Source organism: Pelodiscus sinensis, chromosome 19 (genome assembly GCF_052426305.1).
Source record: "Pelodiscus sinensis isolate ZL-2025 chromosome 19, ASM5242630v1, whole genome shotgun sequence".
Taxonomy (NCBI): domain Eukaryota; kingdom Metazoa; phylum Chordata; order Testudines; family Trionychidae; genus Pelodiscus; species Pelodiscus sinensis.
The window spans coordinates 32,634,041-32,657,073 of NC_143070.1; the positions used below are offsets into that span (position 1 = coordinate 32,634,041).

General features: G+C 51.6%; 9 non-coding genes across 9 annotated transcripts; 4 read left to right on the forward strand and 5 right to left on the reverse strand.

Annotated features, from left to right (window-relative positions):
* Positions 1 to 305: 305 nt before the first annotated feature.
* On the reverse strand, positions 306 to 388 carry TRNAS-UGA (transfer RNA serine (anticodon UGA)). Its single transcript has one exon. It is a non-coding gene; the product is annotated as a tRNA-Ser (tRNA).
* Positions 389 to 1,125: 737 nt separating this feature from the next.
* On the reverse strand, positions 1,126 to 1,197 carry TRNAC-GCA (transfer RNA cysteine (anticodon GCA)). Its single transcript has one exon. It is a non-coding gene; the product is annotated as a tRNA-Cys (tRNA).
* A 1,592-nt stretch (positions 1,198 to 2,789) lies between these two features.
* Positions 2,790 to 2,862, forward strand: TRNAK-CUU (transfer RNA lysine (anticodon CUU)). Its single transcript has one exon. It is a non-coding gene; the product is annotated as a tRNA-Lys (tRNA).
* Positions 2,863 to 3,295: 433 nt separating this feature from the next.
* On the forward strand, positions 3,296 to 3,368 carry TRNAV-AAC (transfer RNA valine (anticodon AAC)). The gene has a single exon. It is a non-coding gene; the product is annotated as a tRNA-Val (tRNA).
* Positions 3,369 to 4,731: 1,363 nt separating this feature from the next.
* TRNAA-AGC (transfer RNA alanine (anticodon AGC)) lies at positions 4,732 to 4,804 on the reverse strand. The gene has a single exon. It is a non-coding gene; the product is annotated as a tRNA-Ala (tRNA).
* Positions 4,805 to 10,381: 5,577 nt separating this feature from the next.
* Positions 10,382 to 10,471, forward strand: TRNAY-GUA (transfer RNA tyrosine (anticodon GUA)). Its single transcript is given in 2 exon segments — positions 10,382 to 10,418; positions 10,436 to 10,471. It is a non-coding gene; the product is annotated as a tRNA-Tyr (tRNA).
* A 4,275-nt stretch (positions 10,472 to 14,746) lies between these two features.
* On the forward strand, positions 14,747 to 14,819 carry TRNAR-UCG (transfer RNA arginine (anticodon UCG)). Its single transcript has one exon. It is a non-coding gene; the product is annotated as a tRNA-Arg (tRNA).
* Positions 14,820 to 18,730: 3,911 nt separating this feature from the next.
* Positions 18,731 to 18,804, reverse strand: TRNAM-CAU (transfer RNA methionine (anticodon CAU)). Its single transcript has one exon. It is a non-coding gene; the product is annotated as a tRNA-Met (tRNA).
* A 911-nt stretch (positions 18,805 to 19,715) lies between these two features.
* Positions 19,716 to 19,788, reverse strand: TRNAA-UGC (transfer RNA alanine (anticodon UGC)). Its single transcript has one exon. It is a non-coding gene; the product is annotated as a tRNA-Ala (tRNA).
* Positions 19,789 to 23,033: the final 3,245 nt, after the last annotated feature.

Consider the following 23,033-nt stretch of genomic DNA (forward strand, 5'->3'; position numbering starts at 1 on the left):
TGACATCACGAAAGCCCTGATGCACATGATTTGACACCCCCTCCTGGAGCAGCAGCGGGCTGGGAGGGCGGCGCGCTGGGATGGAACAGGCTGTCAAGCCTCTTTGGCTCCTGCCATCTGCCGCTACATGGCACAAAATTTTGGAAAACCCTGTTCTCTGGACATGTCCCTTCTGCCTCGTAGAAAGAGTGTCCTCTTCAGTCTGGACGTGGCACTGAAAGGAGCAGAAGGAGATTGACAGTGGATGGGGAGAGTGTTTCAGGGGTTTGTTGCTTTCGTTAGAGGTGTGGCCAAAACACAGGCCTTGCTGTGAGCAGGATTTGAACCTGCGCAGGGAAACCCTATGGGGTTTCAAGTCCAACGCCTTAACAAACTCGGCCACCACAGCTGTGAGCTTAGCAGTGTTTGGGCAACAGCAAACAAAAGATCTCAGGGGGGAGGGGGCCACATAGTCGCTCCCTTGGGGGGGGGAGGGGCTGTTAGTCTGTAGCTGTGAAAGGTTAAAAATCAACAAATGGTCCTAGAATGAGAGAATCCTGCCTTGTATCTGTGTTTGCTGTCCCAGAGAGCAGCCCCAGGGCTAAGCTGGCCCAGATACCTGCCAGGTCCGGGGGAGGTGAGGGAGGCAGCCCCCAGTGGTGCCTAGCCAATGTGTCTGCTCTTCCCACCATCTCTCCATGAGTAGCTGGAGTCGGCTTCCTGCAGTTGAGCTTGGCCATATCCCCACGGCAGGAAGCAAAAGGCAGCAAGAGCAGACTTCTGGCCCCTAGTCACGTGCTCTCTGGTCTTAGTTGGACTCACTAAATTGAACACCAGAAGGTTGACGGCAGCCCGTCCTCCCCAACTGGGTGTGGTTCTTGTTCTTCTGCACAGCCCAGCCCATGGAGACCAAGGACATGCCAAGGGACATCTAGATCACACCCTTGTTGAATTGATGGAAACAGAAACCAGACACACAGCGGGTTTGAGCTGGTTTCAGCTGAGGGACAAGTTTGCCTGGTTTATGTGTATTGGTGCCAGAAAACATTAAGGGTTTGTATTCTTTTAAAGCAGGCACATACAACAGAAATCCAGGATGCAATAGAACTGGAGAAGTAAATGTTTCTATTGAAAGAAGATTTTCCAAGGGGGCACTTGGATTTAAAACAAGGACCACTTGATCTGCAGTCAAACACTCTACCACTGAGCTACACCCCCACACAAAACAGATACCTGCAGCCCATGTTGTGCACTGGGCAGGGAACAAGAGGCTTTTGTGTGACACACATCTCAGGTGGGATGGACCCTCACTGACCCCAGATTGTGATGGACCCTAACGAGGAATTTGTCCTGAATGCAGCAGAGCTGGGGCAGGACAGAGGTTCTGTCTACACAGAAAAGTTATTTTGGAATAATGGCCGTTTAGAATAACAATGCCAAAGTCTGTGCAGCAATTCCGTTAATGTGAAATAATCTGACGTAACAGACGGGTTATTCCAACTTCTGCAAACCTCACTCTACGAGGAATAACGCCTGTTCCCAATTAGCTATTTCAGAATAATGCGTGTGGAGATGCGCCACTTCTGCTACTTCAAAATGGCCCCTCCCTAGGCCCATTCCAAGTTATTTCTCCCAGGGCCCTAAATCAGTAGCTCGTCTGCATTAGGGGAGCCTGACTCGGACTGTTCCGAGGTTTCCCTGCAGTGTAGATGTGCTAGTTCAAAATAAGCTATTTTGGAATCACTATTCAAGAACAGCTTATTCCAAAATCAATGTGCCGTGTAGACGTAGCCAGAGAGTCCTGAGAGATGAAGCTGTTGGTGGGAAGCCAGGAGAGCAGAAGCCAGACTGAGACCTGAGTGTCCCAGGTCCCCACCAGCACCTGTGTATATAGGTCCCATAGTATAAGGGGCAGCAGTCAGGATGCTAAATCCTGCAATGTGAGTTCAAGTCTCTGTGGGAACTGCTTGGTCTGGTTGCTGAGAGCTCTTCGTGCTCTGTGGGTTTTACATTCCTTGTGCTGAGGTTCCCCAGGGGCAGTTTTACTCCTGTGCTGGGTGTCTGAGGCCCAATGGAGCTTGGTCCTCAGACTGATCAGACTTGTGGTCAGGTGCCTGATGCTCTCCCAGCTGTAGGGCAGGTCACCTGCTCAGCCCATGCTGGAGGCAGCCAGACAGTGTGAGCTGAACAGAGGGTTTGGGTGGGGAGGAGGGTTGAATATTTGGGGAACGGTCCCGAGTCCTGGCTCCCAGCCATGTGCCTTGGCACAAAGACCAATGGCCCTGGCACAAAGTGCATTGTGGGAATAAGAGTTGGGGCAGCAAAAAAGGGGCCGGCCCCTCAGTACCAGGGCACAGGCAGGAGAAGATGGGAGTGAATCCTGCTACCTCTGCCATGGCTTGACCCAGGAGGGCTGGGGTCTAGCAGCTTTTCACCCTAGATTTGTGGGAGGCCAAGTAGGAAGGAGACTCTGGAGGCTCATAGCCCCCTGGCCTGCTGTGTCCATGGAAAGGGGAGAAGAGGACACATACCTCTCACTGGGGAACAGGGCGCATGGATCTGCAGAAAATGAAACAGGCTGAGCATTTTGCAGAGAACAGGCCAGAGCCCTTCTCCTGTCCCTGGAGAGATGGAAATGGGGCCGTTCCTTGTCGGGAAAGAAGTGGGTGTGTCGGGAGTGGGGTTCGAGTTCAAACCTCTCCACAGACCAGAACCCCACATTGGGGCAAGAAAGAGCCTTGAGTCAGGCAGTGGAGGACACTTGGCTCCTGTTCCCCTGAGATGGGATATTAGGAAACTTTTGCCACACAGCCTGGCTAGCTCAGTTGGTAGAGCATGAGACTCTTCATCTCAGGGTCATGGGTTCAAGCCCCATGCTGGGCAGTGCCCTTCCTTAACTCTCGTTCTCAGCCTGTGAGCAATTGGGTCTCAGTTTTCACCAGGGTTTTAGAAAGAAAAAGTCTTGTCCTGGGGTCCAGCTTTAGTAGAACCAAAGAGAGAACCAACTGCAATTTCCATCTTCTGAGGAGAAGGGAAGAGGATTTTCTTCTCCTCAGTTCTAGCCACATCAGCCCAGGGGGGAGAAAAAATAAGCCTCTGCCTGCTGATTGTCCCCTGTTAGCTTCTGTAGCTTCACCTCCTTCCACAGCAGTTCCAGCTTTGAGCTACAAATCTCAAGGGGCTGGTGAGGAAATTAGGTGCTTCCCTGAGAACAAGAGGTGGAGTGTTCACAAGGAGCATCCCCCTCCCCTGCAAAGCAGGGTGTTAGAAAGAGCAAGGAACAGAACAGTCAGACAAGTTCCAGCCCTTGAAATGTGTTTCTGTGGTGTAGTGGTTATCACGTTTGCTTAACACGCAAAAGGTCCCTGGTTCAAAGCCAGGCAGAAACACAGGGTCTTCTCTTATTGCAGTGCCCAGGTAACTGCAGCTGCTGCTGATCAGCCTGTTGATGAGCCCAACGCTCATGTGACAGAGGGGGGGTAAGGTCAGCTGATAATGCCCCTGGGTGCCAACCTGGGGAAGCCAGATAAATTAGTCCTGGCAGCTGCTTGTGCCTTGGCCTCCCCTGCCCTGGGAGGCTGGTGCATTGGGCTGACTCTGCCTGCTGCCTCCCTTGTGTGACTTGTCCAGTGTAACAGGCCAAATGTCAGAAAAGCCTTTTCCCCTCCCCTCCCCCTCCAAAAAGCAGAAGAAAAAGCTGCACAAACTGGGTTTTGAAATTTGCGTAGCTTTTCCCAGAAGAGCAGTGTAGGGCAGACATAGCCTGAGTGTTGCTCAGCACTGGTAGGAGACAGGGAGGGATAAAATGATCTAATGGCACCTGAAGCCTTTCAGAACAACTCCCAGCCCCAACCGCAAGAACCAGCCCTTCCCTCCATCCTCAGTGGGGTCTGCTGGGAACTGTCTGGACTCAAGCCCACCCCAGTCTCACCCTAAGGATTGCCTGTTCTGTAAAAGCTGCACCCTGGAAATGAGAAAGCAGCTAAAGTGACACTCGTGGGACTTGAACCCACAAACTTTGAATGTCTAGCTGGGCTCACATGAATCACTGCAGCTTAAAATAGTGATAGAAAAGTAGCCATGTTAGTCTAGGGTAGCTGAAACAAAATACAGAAAAAAACCAGTTTCTTGCCATTTTAACTCAGAAAGGACATTATCTCAATGACTTAATTACCTGCATCCTGCTTCAAAAGCCTTTTAAAACTGCACTTTCAAGGGAATCCTCTGAACTGTTATTCATGCTAAAATTCGACACTTTACGGTGGGGTCCTAACATAGACTCTACTTATCTTACCCATTACAAAGATAGCTTCCCCAATTATCACCTCTAATATCATTAGCTCACAGACATTTACCTTCCCCCCCGCATCCCCATTCTGCTCTGAAATTTGATTTCTCCTTTTCATATGTGTTGGGTTTTTTTAATTGTATCCGTTGATATATATGGTTGTGACAATTTTCTTCCACTATTTGATCTGAGGAAGTGGGTCTGGCCCACGAAAGCTCATCATCTAATAAACCATCTTGTTAGTCTTTAAAGTGCTACATAGTCCTGTATTTTGTTGCAGCTTAAAAGTCCAACATGCTTTCCATTGCACCACAGAGCCTGATATCTCCACTCTCTGGTTTGCAGCACGGCAATTGCTGGTGGCAAAGGAAGGGGAGCCAGGTCTGTCTCTCTTGGGAGAGCAGGTAGGAAGAGGGAGAGAGCCACTGAGCCCCTGACAGTGAAAATAAGAGCTGAGCCACAGTTGGAGAATGTGGGCATCGATCCCACTGCCTCTTGCATGCTAAGCAAGCGCTCTACCACTTGAGCTAATTCCCCCACTGCATTTACAGTGGCCTTCTTGGAGGCTCTTCCCTTCTCCACAGCGATGTCTGTCATCTAGGTCAGTTAGTCGTGGGAAAGGAGAAGGCTCCGAAAAGGCCTCAAGGGCAACTCTCAAGGAGACTCCCTGCAGCAAAGCCATGGGGGGGCTCTGAGATGGCCCCTGCCCTGCAGCCTGTCCCACCTGGCCATTGTCATGGACTCTCTGTGAGGTCACCACCTCCCAACCTCCTTTAGCCAATAAGCTGACACATTTCTTACAGGGAGTCCTGGGAGATGAAGCAGCTGGAGGGAGCCAGGAGAGCAGAGGCCAGCCTGAGAGCTGAGAGTCAGAGGTGCCCACTGCACTTTCACACCACAGGTCCTGTTACAGCCCCTGTTCTCTCCCATTTCTGCCCCATCTCCCAGGTGTCCATGTTGTTCACTTACCTGTGGGCTTTGGGCACCTGCCCCCATCAAACCTAGTTTAAAGCCTCCTCACTAGGTTAGCCAGTCTGCACCCAAATACTCTTCCCTTCCTTGACAGGTAAACCCCAACCCTGCTGAGCAGCCCTTCCTGCAACAGCATCCCATGGGCAAGGGAGCCAAAGCCCCCTGCCCATGGAGCTTTCTGTGCCCAGGAAGCCAGACCCCGCCAGGGCTGGAAGGCGGGAGGGAAATGGGGAATGGCTGCACTTTGGGAGTCAAAGGTCTTGTCTGGGACCATAAAGTAGAAGAGTTTTGAAGCAATTTTGTGGGTGGGCACCGTGGCTTAACCTAATACATGGAAAGTGCCTGGTTCGCAAAAAGGCAGAAACACAGGGTCTTCTCTTATTGCGGCTCCCCTTGGCGCCCACAAGGCAGTTTGGGTATGTCTACCCTTGCACCCTCTTTTGAGAGAGGGATGCAAATGAAGACATTCAAAATAGTAAATGAAACTGGGATTTAAATATCCTGTGCTTCATTTGTACATTTGCATTATGGCGCTATTTCAAAATAACAGACACTGTTAAGGTGTGGTTAGTTCAAGAGAAATAACTGATAAACCTCATTGTATTAAAGGGACCCTTGTGGCAGGCACCATGGCTTAGCTGGCTAAAGCACCTGCATCATAAACAGGAGAGCCTGGGTTGAAGTCCCAGTGGTGCCTTTCAGAGCCTTTGCTCACATTTTCCTATGCCCTTCTGGGACACATGGAACCCATGGAACTGCTGGTTCAGGAAAAGGCTGATTGGGGAGGAGTGTTGGGAAGAAGGAAACCACAAGCCTGGAGCGGGTACAGAGGCTGCTGTGACTGGCACTGGAAAGGCAGGGCTCTGACTGCAATTGCTGGGACAGGAGAGCCAGCACCACACACTCATGGCTTCTTGCACAAGAAAATCAAAAAGTCTTGTGCAAGAAAATGTCCACACTGCCATGTGTGAGCTGTGTTTTTGCACAAGAGCGCCCTTGGCAGTGTGGACGCTTTCTTGCGCAAGAAATCTCTGCTGAGTGTCCACACTGCCCTCTTGTGCAAGAGGGCTTACACCTGTCAAAAAAGAGCGTAGCTCTTGCACAAGGAGCCCTCTCTTACCACGCCATACTGTACATTTATTTGTGCAAGAGCGGGCAGGCAGTGTAGACGTTCTGCAGATTCTTGCGCAAGAACGGCTGTACTGCCTACCTTTCCTGAACCAAGTGTAGACATAGCCCTAGAGAGCCTGAAGGTGAAACCTCTGCAGCCATGGAGAGTGAGGGTACGTGGGCATCAGGTGCTTCTCACTTGTGGTTTCCTTCTTCCCAACACTCCTCCCCAATCAGCCTTTTCCTGAACCAGCAGTTCCATGGGTGGCCAGGGGAGGACTCGTCTGTGTCCCAGAAGGACATAGGAAAATGTGAGCAAAGGCTTTGAAATGCACCACTGGGACTTTAACCCAGGATCTCCTGTTTACAAGGCAGGTGCTTTAGCCAGCTAAGCCATGGTACCCTGCTCAGGCAGTTTGGTGAAACTGTTCTACTCTATGGTCCCAGACAACACCTTTGCCTCCCAAAGTGCAGCCGTTCCCCATTTCCCTCCAGCCCTGGCGGGGTCTGGCTCCCTGGGCACAGAAAGCTACAGCTCAGTGGGCAGAGGCTCTGACATGCACATCTCCCCCAGCTGCTGGCACTGTGGATCTCACCTTGAGGTTGGGCACAGTTGGGGGGAGGGAGAAGTGCAACAAACATTATCTGGCTTGTAAACTCCTGGCTCTCAGGGTTTGGGTTGGTGTCCCCAGGTGGGGACCTGGCCTCCTTTGGTTTGGTCTCTTCCTGAGGGCACAGAATTAATAAGAGAGAATTTCTTCCCTTCCAGCAATATGAGTTGGCCAAAGGGTTAGTAACAGACTATTTGCCCAAACTGAAGTATTGGTAAGAAAAGCCTTTTTGGAATAGTGGTTATTGGGTTTGTTTAACATGCAGCAGATCGTTGGTTCAAAACTCTCTAGAAACATAGGCTCTTCAGGTGTCCCTGCTGATGGGACAGGCATGTTCTACTCTGAGTCGCGGGTCTCAGTACTTGGGTAGCTTGTTTCCCTGCTGAAGGTTGTGCAGGGTTGTCCTGGAAGCTCTGGTCCTAGGTGGTTTCGGATGCAAGTTCTTCTTCCCAGTCTTACTTTCCCTTTTCCTCCTTCTTCTACTTCTCTTTTCCCCTTTTCCTTCTTCTTCCTGGTCTCCTTCTTGTACCCCACTTTATATAGTGAAAATTGAGTCCTACTTAGCAATATCTTAATCAATTATTTTAATATAATTTTACTAACCAGTCATAAGATACTATTGTGATTTACCTAACCAATCATACTCCACCACCTTAGTTGATTGACATCTAGCAAAATTAATTATACAGCAGACAGAAACAGATCCAAACCAGACAGCGACCACCCAGACAAACAATAGGAAAGGGAGGACAATCATCATAGAATGCCAATTGCACAAACACAACTATTGGTAAGCGGTTTCTTGCCAGACAAAACGGTGTTTAAGTTTTCTCTACCCATCTTGAGATCTGTTTCTTATCTGGTAACAGTGGGTGCCACTAGGATAAGATCCCTTCTCACAGCTTAGGGTACGTCTAAACTACATGCCTCCGTCAACGGAGGCATGTAGATTAGACAGATCGGCAGAGGGAAATGAAGCCGCGATTTAAATAATCGCGGCTTCATTTAAATTTAAATGGCTGCCCCGCTCTGCCGATCAGCTGTTTGTCGGCAGAGCGGGTCAGTCTAGACATTCCCCGGTCGACAGAAAACCCTTTTGTCGACTGCCCCGTTATGCCTTGTGGGATGAGGTTTACCGGGGCGGTCGACAAAAGGGTTTTCTGTTGACAGAGGAACGTCTAGACTGACCCGCTCTGCCGACAAACAGCTGATCGGCAGAGCGGGGCAGCCATTTAAATTTAAATGAAGCCGCGATTATTTAAATCGCGGCTTCATTTCCCTCTGCCGATCTGTCTAATCTACATGCCTCCGTCGACGGAGGCATGTAGTTTAGACGTACCCTCAGTGTGACACTATTTCAATGTCATTTATATGGAATGTGAGCATGTGATTCCGTGCTTTATAGCTAATTGCTGCTGTGCTCCAGTCTGGCTGCAGAAGAAGGCTTTAGTTTAGACCTACTGAATAGCTACAGGCCTTCCAATCGGGCTACAGAAAAACCATATTGTTAAAGAAGACATTTCCAGGCCAAAGACAGCAGGACACACAAAGCAAAGTAAACACAACTACAAAGCAACTCGAAACCTCAGTCTTCTGAACTGAATTCAGACACCTTATCCTTTAGGCCACACACTATTAGCTTTTTTAGCAATGGATTTCTTGAAATGTGTAAGCAGGGAAAAGTCTAGCTAGTCCATCAGGTTTTATTAGTTTCCTTGTTTGGGGGGTTAGAAATCACATCTGAGCTAGTGAATTATTCTTATTGTGTGTAACTAAGGATTGCAGCCCAGGGATTTTTCCTGAGTCTATTTTACTTGGTGGCTATCTACCACCTAGGCTATCTCCATACTGCCATTGCCCATCCCAAGGGAGGTGGGGTAGAGTCATTCTCCATGGGTGCAGAGGTTGCACTCTCAGGCTATGACTACATTGGCGTGATCTTGCGTAAGCACTCTTTTGCGGGAGAGTTCTTGTGCAAAAACTCTTCCAGAAGAGAGCGTCTACACTGGCATGTGCTTTTGCGCAAGAGCATCCATGCCAGTGTAGACGCTCTCTTGCGCAAGAAAGCTCTAATGGCTATTTTAACAACAGGGCTTTCTTGCGCAAGAAATTCATGTTGCCTGTCTACACTGGCCTCTTGCGCAAGAACAGTTGTGCAAAAGGGCTCATTCCTGAGCAGGAGCATCATAGTTCTTGCGTGAGAAGCCCTGATTTCATACATTAGAACGTCAGTTTACTTGCGCAAGAACACGCTGCCCGAGTAGACAGGCAGCGAGTTTTTGTGCAAGAGCAGTTGCTTTTGTGCAAGATCGCGCCAGTGTAGACAGCCTCAGGATCTCTGGGCACTGACACTTCCAGGGAATCACAAGGGCATGTGGCAGCAGCCTCTGCACCTGCTCCAGGCTTGTGGTTTCCTTCTTCCCAACGCTCCTCCCCAATCAGCCTTTTCCTGAACCAGCAGTTCTATGGGTGGCCAGGGGAGGCCTCTTCTGTCCCCCAGAAGGGGATAGGAAAATGGGAAATGAAAGCTACAGCAAGGCACCACTGGGACCAAAACACAGGATTTCTTGCTTAGTAGACAGGTGTTTCAGCCAACTAAACCATGGTGCCCTCCTCAACCAGGCTTGTAAAACAGTTCTACTCTATGGTCCCAGATAAGCCACAGTGCCCACCTCCAAAGCCTCTTTAAAACTGTTCTAATTTATGGCCCCAGACGACACCTTTGACTCCCAAAGAGCGACCAGTCCCCATTTCCCTCCAGCTTTCCCACCCTGGCGGTGTCTGGCTCCCTGGGCACAGAAAGCTACAGCTCAGAGGGCAGAAGCTCTAGCACGCACCTTTCCCCCAGCCGCTGGGACTGTAGAGTTGCCTTGAGGTTGGGCAGGGTTGAAGGAAAACAGAAGTGCAATAAACATTGCTTGTCTGGATTGTAAACCCCTTTATCTCAGCGGTTGGATTGGAGTCCGCAGGTGGGGGGCCCAAATTTCTTCAATTTACTCCCTTCCTGAGTGCACAGAATTAACAAGAGAGTATTTCTTAACCCCAGAGCAATCGGAGTTGGCCAAGGAGTTACTAACAACATTTTTGTCAACATTTAAGTACAGTTAAGGAAACCCTTAGGGGTGTTTCTGTGAGTTTTTAGACTAAGGTTCATTCAATTGGTTTGTTTTTTTGTGGACCTTCCCCTACCGCACCCCTAGAGACTCTGGAACAAAGAAGACATGAGAAGAACCCAACTTTCTTCCTTTTGCTGTGAAATGGATGGATCTAGCTCAGGTTTCACTCATGTGAAGTACCTGTTAGAACCCCAGTGCTCCTCTGCCCCTCATCAGCAATGTCATCCACTTTGGGGGGGGGGGGGAAGCATGTGCCCTGAGACTTGTAGAAAGGACAACCTGAACAAGCCAGAGCTACTCAGGCACCTTCGATAGCTCAGCTGGCAGAGCGGAGGACTGTAGTGTGTGTTTGGCAAGTGATCCTTAGGTCGCTGGTTCAACTCCTGCTCGAAGGAGCCATTGTTTTCCCTCCAGCCTGTCCTTAGCAGAAAGCAACCAAAGTGATTGCCTTGGGTCCATGTCTTCAGTTGACTTCAGCAATGCAATTGACAGAAAGATTGTGGGGAGGAGCTGCCAATCACATTTCTTGGACTGCGCAGGTTCTGTCCACACACAAAAGTTCTTTTGGAACAATGGCCGTTATTCCACAATAACAATGCAAGAGTCTACACAGCAATTCCGTTATTTTGAAATAATTCTGAAGTAACAGACGGCTTATTCTGACTTCTGCAAACCTCATTCTACGAAGAATAACACCTGTTCCAAATTAGCTATTTCAAAATAAGGTCAGTGTAGCTGCGCCACTGCTGCTAGTTTGAACTAGCCCCTGCACAGGGCCAGTCTAAGCTATTTTGGAATCACTATTCAAGAACAGCTTATTCCAAACTAAATGAGCTGTGTAGTCGTATCCAGAGGGATGAAGCAGCAGAGGGAAGTCAGGAGTCCAAAGGCCACCCTGAGAGCTGAGTATCCCAGGTGCCCCATGCACAGTCCACTCTATGGGTCCCATGGTGTAAGGGGCAGCACCCATGACTTTGAATTCTGCAATCTGAATTCAAGTTTCAGTGGGTCCTGCTGGTGGGGGGGCTTGTTATGAAGTTTTTCACACTGCATGGCTATGTCTATGCTGCAGGCTTTTTGCACAAGAACCACTGTTCTCCTTCCTCTGCCGGGGAGGGAGCCAGCTCATTCCCCTGAGCCCACCTACAGATGAGGCAGGGTCTGGAGAGGTGACGCAGCTGAATGGAAAAAGCAAGGAGAGAAGAGTTTCAGCTACCAGCTGAGAACCTCAAGCACAGAGCTGTGTGATGGTCCCATAGGGGAAGAGGTCAGGAGCTTGAATCTTATAAGCTGAGTTCAAATCTCAGTGGGACCTGCTGGGGAATGGTTGGTTTGTGTAAATCCTTGAGAATTGATCTTCTTGCCCCTCTGGCTCAATTCTACTTTGTGCTTCTTCACTTTCTCAATGTAAGGACTTTGGAGAAAACTTTCAAATGTCTGCTCCAGTGGCGCAATGGGTCAGTGCACAGTATTTATAAAGCAGTGTGTGTAGGAGACATGCTGAGGGTGTGAATTCAAACCTCACCTGGAGCAGTGGTTTCTCCCTACTGGGCTGCCCCTTTCCAGTGAATGCTGAGGGAGCTGGAATTCTAGCCCAGAGGAGTCTGTCAGTCAAAATTCCCCCTTCACATATTATGGCCTCGTCAGACTGAATGTTGGGTGGCCAGGGAAGGTCCTTCTTGCTTCCAGGGTCTTGTTGCAGGTCTTCTCCCCCTTACCCATCAGCAGCTGCTGTCCCTTTCAGCCATTCGGTCAGCTTAGGCAGGGAGGCAGGAAATGGGGCAAAGGAGCCAGACAAGCTGAGGGAGGCGGGGAAATTCTGATCTCTGCATCTCCCCATGTGAGGGTTTGTCTACACGTCATTCCTCTTTCCAGAGAGAAATGCAAATTCAGCTGAGTGACATTGCAAATGAAGTGGAGATTTGCATAATCACATCTGGCCGCTATTTTGAACTAACAGGCGCTGTCTAGACACAGTTCTTTGGAAAGAAAACCCTTCATTCTAAATCCCCCTTACTCCTTATGAAATGAGGTTTAAGGGTTATTTCTGACGAAGGGTTTTCTCTCGCAATAAGCGTATCTCAACAGCGTTTTGTATTTCAAAATAAAGTATTTCAAAATAGCACTGGTCTGTGAATATACAAATGAAGTGCAGGATGTTTAAATCCCAGCTTCATTTACAATGTTGAGTGTCTACATTTACATCCCTCTCAGATTCTCTGGGCACTGACACTCCCAGGGAATCACAAGGGCATGTGGTGCTGGCTCTCCTGTCCCAGCAATTGCAGTCAGAGCCCTGCCCTGCCAGTGCCAGTCACAGAAGCCTCTACACCAGCTCCTGGTTTCCTTCTTTTCAACACTCCTCCCCAATCAGCCTTTTCCAGAACCAGCAGTTCCATGGGCCACCAGGGGAGGCCTCTTCTGTGTCCCAGAAGGGGACAGGAACACTTGAGCAAAGACTTAAGCAAGGCACCACTGGGATTTGAACTAAGGATCTCTGACTTACAAGACAGGTGCTTTAGCCAACTAAGCCACAGCACCCTTCTTGGCTACACCTGCAATATGGAGCTTTTCCAAGATAACTTTTGTATCTGGGAAAAACTCTGCCCCATCCATGGAACAGGTCAACTTTTTGAGATCAGTTTCCAAAAAGTGAGCGTGTTCTTTCGGAAGCCCTGTATTCCTCATTTTAGTAGGAATAAGGACTTTTCTGAAAGAGGAGGTTTTCCCCACATTCGGGCCCGTGTAGATGGGCCAAATGTCAGAAAAGACTCTTCTGAAAAAAGAAAAGTGTCTTAAAACTGTTCGAATTTATGGTCCCAGACAACACCTTTGAAGTCCAAAGTGCAGCCATTCCCCATTTCCCTCCAGCCTTGGAGGGGTCTCAAGGCCTGTGCAGCCCAAGAAATGTGATTAGCAGCTCACACCCACAAACTTTTTGTCAATTGCAGTGCAGCCTAAGGGTCACTTACCAAGCACGCAGGACAGTCCACCACTCTACCAGCTGAGCTATGGAAGGGGGCCAGAGTGCTGCTGGTTTGTCCGTGTTGGCCCATCTACAAGTGTCAGGGCATGTGCTCTCCCAAGCGAGTGGCATCGCAGAAGAACCCAGGAGCACTTCCCATGCAGAAGGACCCCTGAGCTAGATCCATTCACGTCACAGCAAAAGAAAACTAGCTGGGTTCTTCTCATGGGTCTTTTTTTGTTTCAATGTCTCTAGGGGTGCAGAAAGGGCAGACCCAAAAGAACCAAACTGGTCGAGTGCATCTTGGTCCAGCCTCTCACTTGTGCTGCTCGCTCTCCCAGACTGTTCCTACGCCCAAGGCAATAGCTCCACACCCAATGGATGGGTGAGCTGAGGCCAGGGGGCAATAGGCAGAGCCTGGCAGCTGCTGGGACCAGACCTGAGGGCATCAGGGGAAGGAGCAAGAAACACAAACTCAGCCCCCTGCATCTCTAGCCAGGCTGGTGGGTTTCATGGCTCCAGCTCATCTGAACCAGATGGATGAGAGGCCGAGCACCAGTGGGCATTAGACACCCAGAAGAAGGCACAAAAATCTCTTCTCACCAGCCTGAGAACAAGAAATCTAAACCAGGAGGGTTTTGCAACAACCAGCCTAGGAAAATCCCACTGACAGTTGAACTCAGGTTGCAAAGTTCAGAGCCCTGAATGCTGCCCCTTGCAGCATGGGACAAACAGCTGAAGTTTTGGGGGGGCACATGGGACTCTCAGCTCTCAGGCTGCCTCTGCTCTCCCAGCTCCCTCCAGCTGCCCCATCCCAGCTGCTTGTTTATTTTTGTTTTTATTTAAATACCAGCTCTAGTAGAAGCCGTGTGACACTCTCTCCCCCCCCATCACAGCATGGACAGGTCGCCGCCCCCAACCAGACTCTGAAATGGCCCCCTGCATTTCCCCTGGCCCCATGGGGCTGGCAGGAAAGAGGCCCAGGGCCAGGCTAGAGCCAGGGGAAGCAGGAAGCAGGGAGATCCCCAGTCTACACAGCTCCTTTTTGTGCAAAAGCCTCTTGTGCAAAAACGGACCCCAATTAATTATGCAAATGAACATGGCAATATGCTAATCTGTGCTACATTTGCATGAGGTTTTGCGGAGGAGAGATGCAGTATGGAGATAGCCTAGGTGGTAGAGAGCCATGAAGTCACATAGACTCAGGAAAAATCCCTGGGCTGCAATTCTCAGTTACACACAATAAGAATAATTCACCAGCTCAGACGTGATTTCTAAACCCCCAAACGAGGAAAATAATAAAACCTGATGGACTAGGGCAGTGATCCCCAGTGCAGTGCCCGCGGGTGCCATGGTGCCGGCTGGGCCATTTATGTGTGCCTGCAGAGCAATCTGGGCTGGCCTGGGCATGCGGCAGGTGCCAGCCCCAGGAGCATGGGCGGCCCCTGCCCGGGGTCACAGCACATGCTGGTGCCGGCCCTGGCTCCGGGGTCGCGGCACAATCCGGTGCTGGCCCCGGGCGCGTGGCGCATGCTTGGCCCTGCCCCCAGGCACGTGGCCCATGAGCGGCCCCACCCTTGGAGGCGCAGTGCGTGAGCGGCCCTGCCCCCAGGCACCCAGCATCCCCAAAATGTTGGGGACCACTGGACTAGGGAGACTTTTCCCTACCCACACATTGCAGGAAGTCCAGTTATCTGCAAGTCAAGACTGTGTGGCCTAATGGATAAGGCGTCTGACTTCGGATCAGAAGATTGAGGGTTCGAGTCCCTTCACAGTTGCATTTACCTTCGTTTGTCTGTGCTCATGGATCCTGATGTTGCTGCCCTGGAAAGTTCCTATGTGGCAATGTGGTTTTTCTATAACCCTATTGGAAGGCCTGTAGCTGTTCAGTAGGTCTAAATTATGGGGGATATTGTGGGGTGCGGGGGTTACTGGCTTGTGAAAGCAGGACTGGTGGTGCCAGGAGAGAAGTGGTAGCCTGGCCCGGGGGGTGGAGCATCAGCCAGCAGGGAGGGGGTCTGATCAGGGCACAGAGATCCTGAATAAACATTGAAAAGTCTTTTAAATCTCCCCGCTGCTGCCAGTGCCAGTGAGGTTTAAGGCGCTGCCATGTGTCGGAATGGAGAGAGCCTGCTGCATTCACCATCCGCAATGAGAATATGGATAAAAAATTCCAAAGATGGTGTCGGCTTTCTGAAAATAAACAAGCCCCTTTCCAGCACACGATGTGGTGGTGCAGGGTTTATTGGATTACTCTGGTTCTGCTGGCGGAAGCAGGGCTGGCTGGGGGAAGGGGGGAGCAGTGGGGCTGGCTGGGAAAGATGGGGGGAGAACTGATGGAAGGAAACAGGGCTGGTGTGGGCAGCAGGGCTGGAGGGGGTAGATCAGGAGGAGAAGTGGGGGAGAACCGCCAGGCCGACAGAGGGTGGGGGTGATTGGGGATGTCCAGGGGGAAGCAGGGGGAAGAGAATTGGCCGGCGGGGTGTGGGACTGATCCGGGCGCATGCAGATCCTGGGGCGCTGCCCGTCCCGTGCATGGTCCTGGCGGAGCACGAACGAGTCTGGCCTCCTAGATTCCATTTTGCCACCCCCTCGAGTAGTGTTGTTTGTCTGTGTGATAGTCTGGCTTGGATCTGTTCCTGTCTGCTGGATAATTGATTTTGCTAGGTGTAAATCAGCTAAGGTGGTGGGGTCTGATTGGTTAGGTAATTCTGTTACAGTATGTTCAGATTGGTGAGTGAAATTATACTAAAATAATTGGTTAAGGAAGAACTAAGCAGTATTGAATTTCTCTATATAAACTGGGGTCCAAGAAGGAGACCAGCAAGAAGAAGGAAAAGGGGAGAAAAGAAGAGGAAGGAAAAGGAAGAGAGAAGACCTTGAAGGAGAACTCACCTCCAAGGCAGCCTAAGACCAGAACAGCCAGAACTCCTCTGCACTACAGTTTGCTGTGTGAATACTGTGGCAGGTGACATTGGGAAAGTGCCCTGAGTGAACCTCTTGGGTCACAGCTGCTGGAACAATGAGGTAAGATGAATGACTTGGCAGATTTCAGGTGAAAACTGAGGCTGGTTTTCCTGACTGGGAATTGAACCCAGACCACAGCAGTGAAAATGCTGAATCCTAACCACTAGACCATCAGTGACACATGAGCAAGGTTCTTTCCTTACCTACATTAGCCTTTCACAGGCCACTTTCTGTCCCCTTCAGGACATGGGTCCATTTTCCATTGCCCAGAGGGGACAAGAACAGAAACCAAACAGAACATCAGAACAGCCAGACTGGGCCATGCCAGTTGCCCAACTAGCCCAGGATCCTGTCTCACAACAGCAGCCAATCTCATTGCCCAGTGGGAATACTCAGGACAGACAATAATTCAGTGATCCCTCCTGTCGCCCATTTCCAGCTTCTAGAATACACCAGCTAGGGACACCTGCCCTGTCCATCCTGGTTAAATGCCATTGATTGACCTTTCCTGCATTAAATTATCCAGTTCTGTTTTGGCCCTTCTTGTAGATTTCACCTTCACAACATCCTCTGGCAAGGAGTTCCACTGGGCGCAAAAATGCTTCTTTGTGGTTTATTTTTAATTTGGTTACTTACCAGTTTCATTCTCTCACCCAGGATCTTGAGTAGGAGAAAAAAAAATCTTATTTGCTTTCTGCACCCCTGTCATCGTTACGTAAACCTCTGTCCCGTCGCCCCTTAGTCGTCCCTTTCCCAAGCTGAGAAGAAGAAGCTCCATGAACTCCTGGGAGCTGCTGTTCCAAAGAAGAGGCATTTCCCGTGGAAAAGATGGCCAAGCCCAATCCCCTACACCGAGCCCCAGAAAATACCAATGGACACTGGGCACTTGTAAATCTCCCTCTCGGGCAGCGCTACGGAATGGATCCGGCTGGCCATCGGGCTGACTAACCCATCAACAGACGAGTCCCAGTGAGACTTCTCAGCCCAAGTGCAGAGACTGTGGAGTCTCCCACTCCCAGCCCAGTGGCAGAGGAGCAGCGCCCTGAGGAGGCGGGTCCCGAGGCAGCGGAGACCTTTGAAGGGAACGGAGACGTAAGGTCAGAAGGAAGGAGAACAAGTCACCTCTTCCCAGGTGAGATGTGCTGGGAAACTACCAGATCCGGTGCAAGCCGAGCTCCAAGGGCTGGTTCCTGCCTGGTGGCTCCTTGCAGGGCCTGGCTTGAGAAGCACCAAGGAGCCATGTGTGGTCAGGAGAGAAGGTGCAGAAGGAATGTGGATAAAGGAGCAGGGTGGGGAGTCTGGCCAGGATAGAGGGAGCAGGAACAAGGGAGCGTGTCAAAGCAAGTTGAGGGTGCTGGGTGGGAAGCTAGTGAGGGGAATTGGGCTGCTGGGGTGTGGGAATGAGGCGGGACGTCATGTGCACAGCTTCAGTAGTGGCACTTCCAGGGTGGGCCCTGGACTAAGTGGCTGCAATGACCTGGTCCCAGGTAAGGGACTGCTGAGAAGTCTCAGCCCCAACCCTGCCTCTTCCCATCTCAGCCTCTTCCCATCTCACTGTCTCCCACATGCTCCTGAAAGCCAGCACATAGGCCACCCATCCCTGCACCACAGGGGGCAGGCCCTGGCACTGCTTTGTGGGCACCAAGGGGAACCGCAATAAGAGAAGACCCTGTGTTTCTGCCTGGCTTTGAACAAGGGACCTTTGGTGTGTTAGGCAAGTGTGATAACCACTACACCACAGAAACACGTTCAACAGTATGGTCTGCTGCACTTAAACTTGGGCAAATATTCGGTTGCTAACCCTTTGGCCAACAGAGATTGCTGCGGGGCAAAGGAATTCTCTGTTGTCTATTTTGTGCCCTCAGGAAGGGACCAAACTGAAGGAGGCCGGGCTCCCACCTGGGGATTCCAACCTAAACCCTGAGGCCAAGGGGTTTACAAGCCAGAAAATCAAAGTTTGCTGCATTTCTCCCTCCCACAACCCTGCAGAACCTCAAAGGCAACTCCACAGTCCCAGCGGCTGGGGGAGATGTGCATGTTAGAGCCTCTGCCCACTGAGCTGTAGCCTTCTGTGCCCAGGGAGCCAGACACCGCCAGGGTGGGAAGGCAGGAGGGAAATGGGGAATGGCCGAACTTTGTGAGGCAATGGTGTTATCTGGGTCCATACATAGAACAGATTACAAGTGGGTCTGAGTAGGGGACCATGGCTTGGCAGGCTAAAACTTTGTGTAATCTACAGGGTATCCTGGGTTCAATTTCTGGAGTTGCCTTCTTGCAGCCTTTGCTCACATTTTCCTATGCCCTTCTGGGACACGGAAGAGGCCTCTCCAGTCACTCATGGAACTGCGGGTTCAGGAAAAGGCTGATTGGAGAGGTGCATTGGGAATAAGGAAACCACAGATGAGAAGCAACTGACTCCCACATACCCTGACTCTCCATGGCTGCAGAGGTTGCACCCTCAGGCTCTCTGAGCACGGACACCCCCACGGAATCACAAGGGCGTGTGGTGCTGGCTCTCCTGTCCCAGCAATTGCAGTCAGAGCCCTGCCTTGCCAGGGCCAAGCACAGCAGCCTCTGTACCCGCTCCAGCCTTGTGGTTTCCTTCTTCCCAATGTTCCTCCCCAATCAGCCTTTTCCTGAACCAGGAGTTCTATGGGTGGCCAGGGGAGGCCTCTTCTGTGCCCCATAAGGACATAGGAAAATGCAAGCACAGGCTGCAAGAAGGCACCACTGGGACTTGAACCCAGGATCTCCTGTTTATGAGGCAGGTGCTTTAGCCAACTAAGCCATGGTGCCCTCCTCCAAAGACTCTTTACAACAGTTCTTTATGTTTCCTGACAACACATTTGACTCCCAAAGTGCAGCCATTCCCCACTTCTCTCCTGTCTTCCACCCTGGTGGGGTCTGGCCCCCTGGGCACAGAAAGCTACAGCTCCGTGGGGAGAGGGCTTTGGCCTCCTTGATGCTGTTGCAGGAAGGGCTGCTCAGCAGGGATGGGGCTCAAGTGTTGAGGAAGGGAGGAGTATTTGGATGCAGACTGGTGAGGAGGCTTTGAAGTAGGTTTGATGGGGGCAGGTGCCCAAAGCCCACAGGTAAGTGAATCACATGGACACCTGGGGGATGGGCCAGAAATGGGAGGGAGCAGGGGCTGTAACCGCAGAGCTAAAGGAGGGATGCGGCACCACTGAGAAGTAAACTCTAATCTGTGTCTTAGACTCTGGTACAGACACAGGGGAAGGATGGTTACAGGCACCTCCCCAGGCAGAAGAGGTGCCTGAGGCTTTTTAAACAATTAACAAAATCATCCAAAGTGCAGCTGGTTTCACTCACACTCAGCCTCACCCACAGCTGGGAGGCAGTTTGCAGGGAGCTGAAAAGAAACAGAAGAGGGGAAACTGCTGCCTGGCAGAACCAAGTCTTGGGATTCTTCTGTGTCCAGATGTGCTAAGCAGCTGGCAGCCAAGCTCCCAAGTGCTGGTCTGTTTCTGCCCTCCCCTGGCAGGCGAATCCCCTCCGCTGGGTGTTACAGGCTGGACTTTGCCTGCCTGACTTTTAGCCAGGGAACTGCTCCCTGTAAGGTAAATGCAAAATCCCTGCACCGTGGAAACCAGCCCCTTGCCTTTTGGAAGAGGGAAGGAGCCCCTGGAAGCACTTAGCCCCTGGCTGGCTCTGTCTGTGAAAAATAGGAAGCAGCAAACATCTATGACTGGAGAATGTGGGTATTGATCCCACTGCCTCTTGCATGCAAAGCAAGCGCTCTACCACTTGAGCTAATTCCCCTACCTGTGAGTAGTTTTCCTGCCCCATCCACCTTGTTCCAGAGCCCACAACGTCCCTTCTGCTAAACCCTCATCTAAAACTCAGCAAATCTCCAGAGAAGTTGCGGTTCCCTTTGCAAGACTCTGCACAGCTCAGTTCCAATCAGCCGGTCTTCCCTAGAGCCCGGAACATCAACCGCGGCAGCGTCGCTCTTACGCCCAGTGTAGACACGGCCTGAGAGTGTCACAAACCAGCCCCGGACACATTCCTGGCTAGGACCAGTCACAGTCTGGGCTCAGTGAGGGTCCGTCCTGCCTGAGACGTGTGTGACACAAAAGCCTCCTGTTCCCTGCCCAGTTCCCAACACTGGCTGCAGACCCAGAGATATTTGGTGCCTTGGCTGCTGTCCCTGCTGGCAGGGAGCTGTCCCGCACCCGCAGTTCTTCCGCCTCCAGGAGAGGCAGCAGCTCTGTGAGGGGGAGAAGTGCTGTGTGTGTGAGGGGAGGGGGGGTTCAAGCCGGGGAATTTCCCGCATGTGTTGAAACCATCACTGCAGGCCCAGGCTGGGCCAGTGCGCTGGCATCCCTCATGTCTGGAGCATCCCGCCTGGGAAGAACTGAAACTGTATCAGGAGATAAGGGATCAGGGTCCCTCCTGGCAGGAGCTATAGGGCTTAGGGTCCCTCCACCCCTCTCCAACAGGAAATATAGGATCAAGGGTCCCTCCACTTCTCCCCACCAGAAACTATGGGTCCAGGGGACCCTTCACCTCCCAGCAGGAGTTGGAAGGAGTTGGCAGGTGCCATGGGGGCTCACACACAAACAGGTGCACACGCCCTCAATATCGGTGCCCAGGACAAAACTCGCTCCTGGAACAGTGACGCCGCTCCCTGACAGCCGCTCCCTGACAGCACCATGTCACAGCACAGCTAGGGATGTTATCCACCCAAAGAGTTCCCCGAGTTTCCCAGCTTCTCCATGCCCCCAAATCCTATCAGGCAAACTGCCCCATGGGCTTCACCAGCACCTTGCTCAGGGCCTGGGGATTGTCTGTCAGTTTGCCAGACCAAATAACTAACCACCCCACTGCTCTGGAGTCTCTGCCTCTCATGGGCCTTCTCATCCTCAGGCTCCTCTTTGTCTCCAGACAGACACAGACACTGCTCTGCTACAACCACCTCCCTCTGGCTGTCACTCCTGGGCCTTCTAGACCCTTGCTTCTGACTTTGGATACCTGGGCTTTTAGCACTCAGATCTTCACCTAACACCAGTGATGACCAGGATGGGGTCTGAACAGTTTTTGTAGACAGAGACAGCCACTGTGGAGGGTCCTTGCTAATTCTCGCAAAGCACAAAGTTCCTTGTGAGTTACAGCAAACTGTCACCCCACATGGGATTTGAACCAGCAAATCTTGGTTCAAGAGACCAGTGCTTTACCTATTAGACTACTGGGGCACAGAAAAAACACTGCCAGAGACAGAAATTCACCCTTCTAAATGTCCCTTCTTCAACTTTTAGCTCCTGATTACGCTCCTTTGAAGAAGCCAGATACACAAGAAGGGCCGATCAGCCCCTCTGAAAATCAGCTTTTGATAGGTGTCGGTAGCTGACTCCGAGCCATGAGCCTTGACGTCTCATCTCCCTCCCGAAACCAGGGAAGTGTCTCCCACCGCTGCAGCCTCATCAGGGAGCCGCACTGGCACTCACACTGCTCCTGGGTAAGGAAGCGGATCCCACGGTGGCTGGGGCTGGGTGGGGAATGGCCGGTTGTTACTGAAGGGGAAGGATAAAACACAACTACATTGCCGAGGGTGCGGGAGGCCGGCCTGGTGACGCCATGGGATGGCCCTGGGGGAGCTCTGCAATGTGACCCTGGCTCCCAAAGCTGCAAGTGCAGAATTCCCCTTGATGAGCGCGAGAGGCTCCGACCGGCCTGGTCTGAATCGGGCTGGACGGCCCCACTGCTGGAGTGTCAGAGCCAGACACTAGAGTTACAGGCATGTTACAGAGAGGTCCTGTCACAAGCTCCCTGTCACTCCCATCATGCAACAGGGGCAGGTCCAGCCTCTTCTATAAAAGCCACTCTGGAAATCAGATAAAAGTGACTGTGGTGGGATTTGAACCCAAAACCTTTGAATAATTCGGTGGACTCATTCCAAGCACCACTGCTTAGATAGCTAACATGCTTACCCTTGTACCACAGGGCCCCAAAGTTCAGCTAGCTCCTCATCCTCTCCCTCTACTTTGCAACAGGGCAATTGCTGGGGTAGAAGAAAGGGAAAAGCTGAACCAGAGGAACATACGCTCCCCCTCCCACACTCAGACCCCCCCATACCCAGCCCCCTGCCCAGAGCCTCAGCTGTGGCTTAAGCCTGGTTCCAGAGAGAAGAGGCCAATGCAAACAGCCCCTGGCAGCGAGGGAGTCAGTACGTGGGTGGGTGGGGCAGGGAGCTGGGGGCAGATCTTGGCTCTCACTCACTGAGTGACCTTGGCCTGTTCAGTGAATCTCTCCCTGGCTCTATGGCCCTGTCTGTACAGCAGGGACAGCAACACTCACAGCCCCACAGGGGGGCCTCTGGCCTAGCAATGTAGCACCCTGAGCAGCCTCTGATGTTCCCTGCGTGAGCCCCAGAACCAGCCCTGAGTGACGGGGGCAGAGGGGGAGCAGCTCACACATGCCAAGGGGCTGGCCAGGGGCAGGACATGAGCCTGCAAGGCAGCAGTGGGTGTATGGGCCTGGGGGCAGAGCTGGGCTCTAACTCACTAGGGGTGCACCCCATTCCTCAAAATAAGCGATGCAATTGTGTAGCTTATTTGGAGTCAATTTTGAAATAGCTTATTTTGTAATTTGGCGCTGGCTACACAGCACTTGGTTCCAAATAAATCGCTATTCCAAAACGCCCCTTGCTCCTCGTGCCATGAGGTTTGCAGGGATGTCGGAATAGCGAGCCCATTATGGTTTGAAACAAAGGGCTTGCTCTTAAGACGCATGTGTGTGATATGAGCACCACGTCCTAAACCTCCGAGCTAGCCGGCCCATGGGTGTCAGTCCCACAAGTGGCCCTTTCAGAAAGGCGCCTTGGGCAGCACCAGAGATGTTGTGGGCTCTGGAACAAGGAGGGCTGGGCAGGAGCAGGTTTTGCAGGTAGAGGAGTTTAGCTGCTTTCTCATTTCCAGGGCGCAGCTTTTACAGAACAGGCAATCCTTAGGGTGAAACTGGGTGGGCTTGAGTCCAGACAGTTCCCAGCAGACCCCAGTGAGGATGGA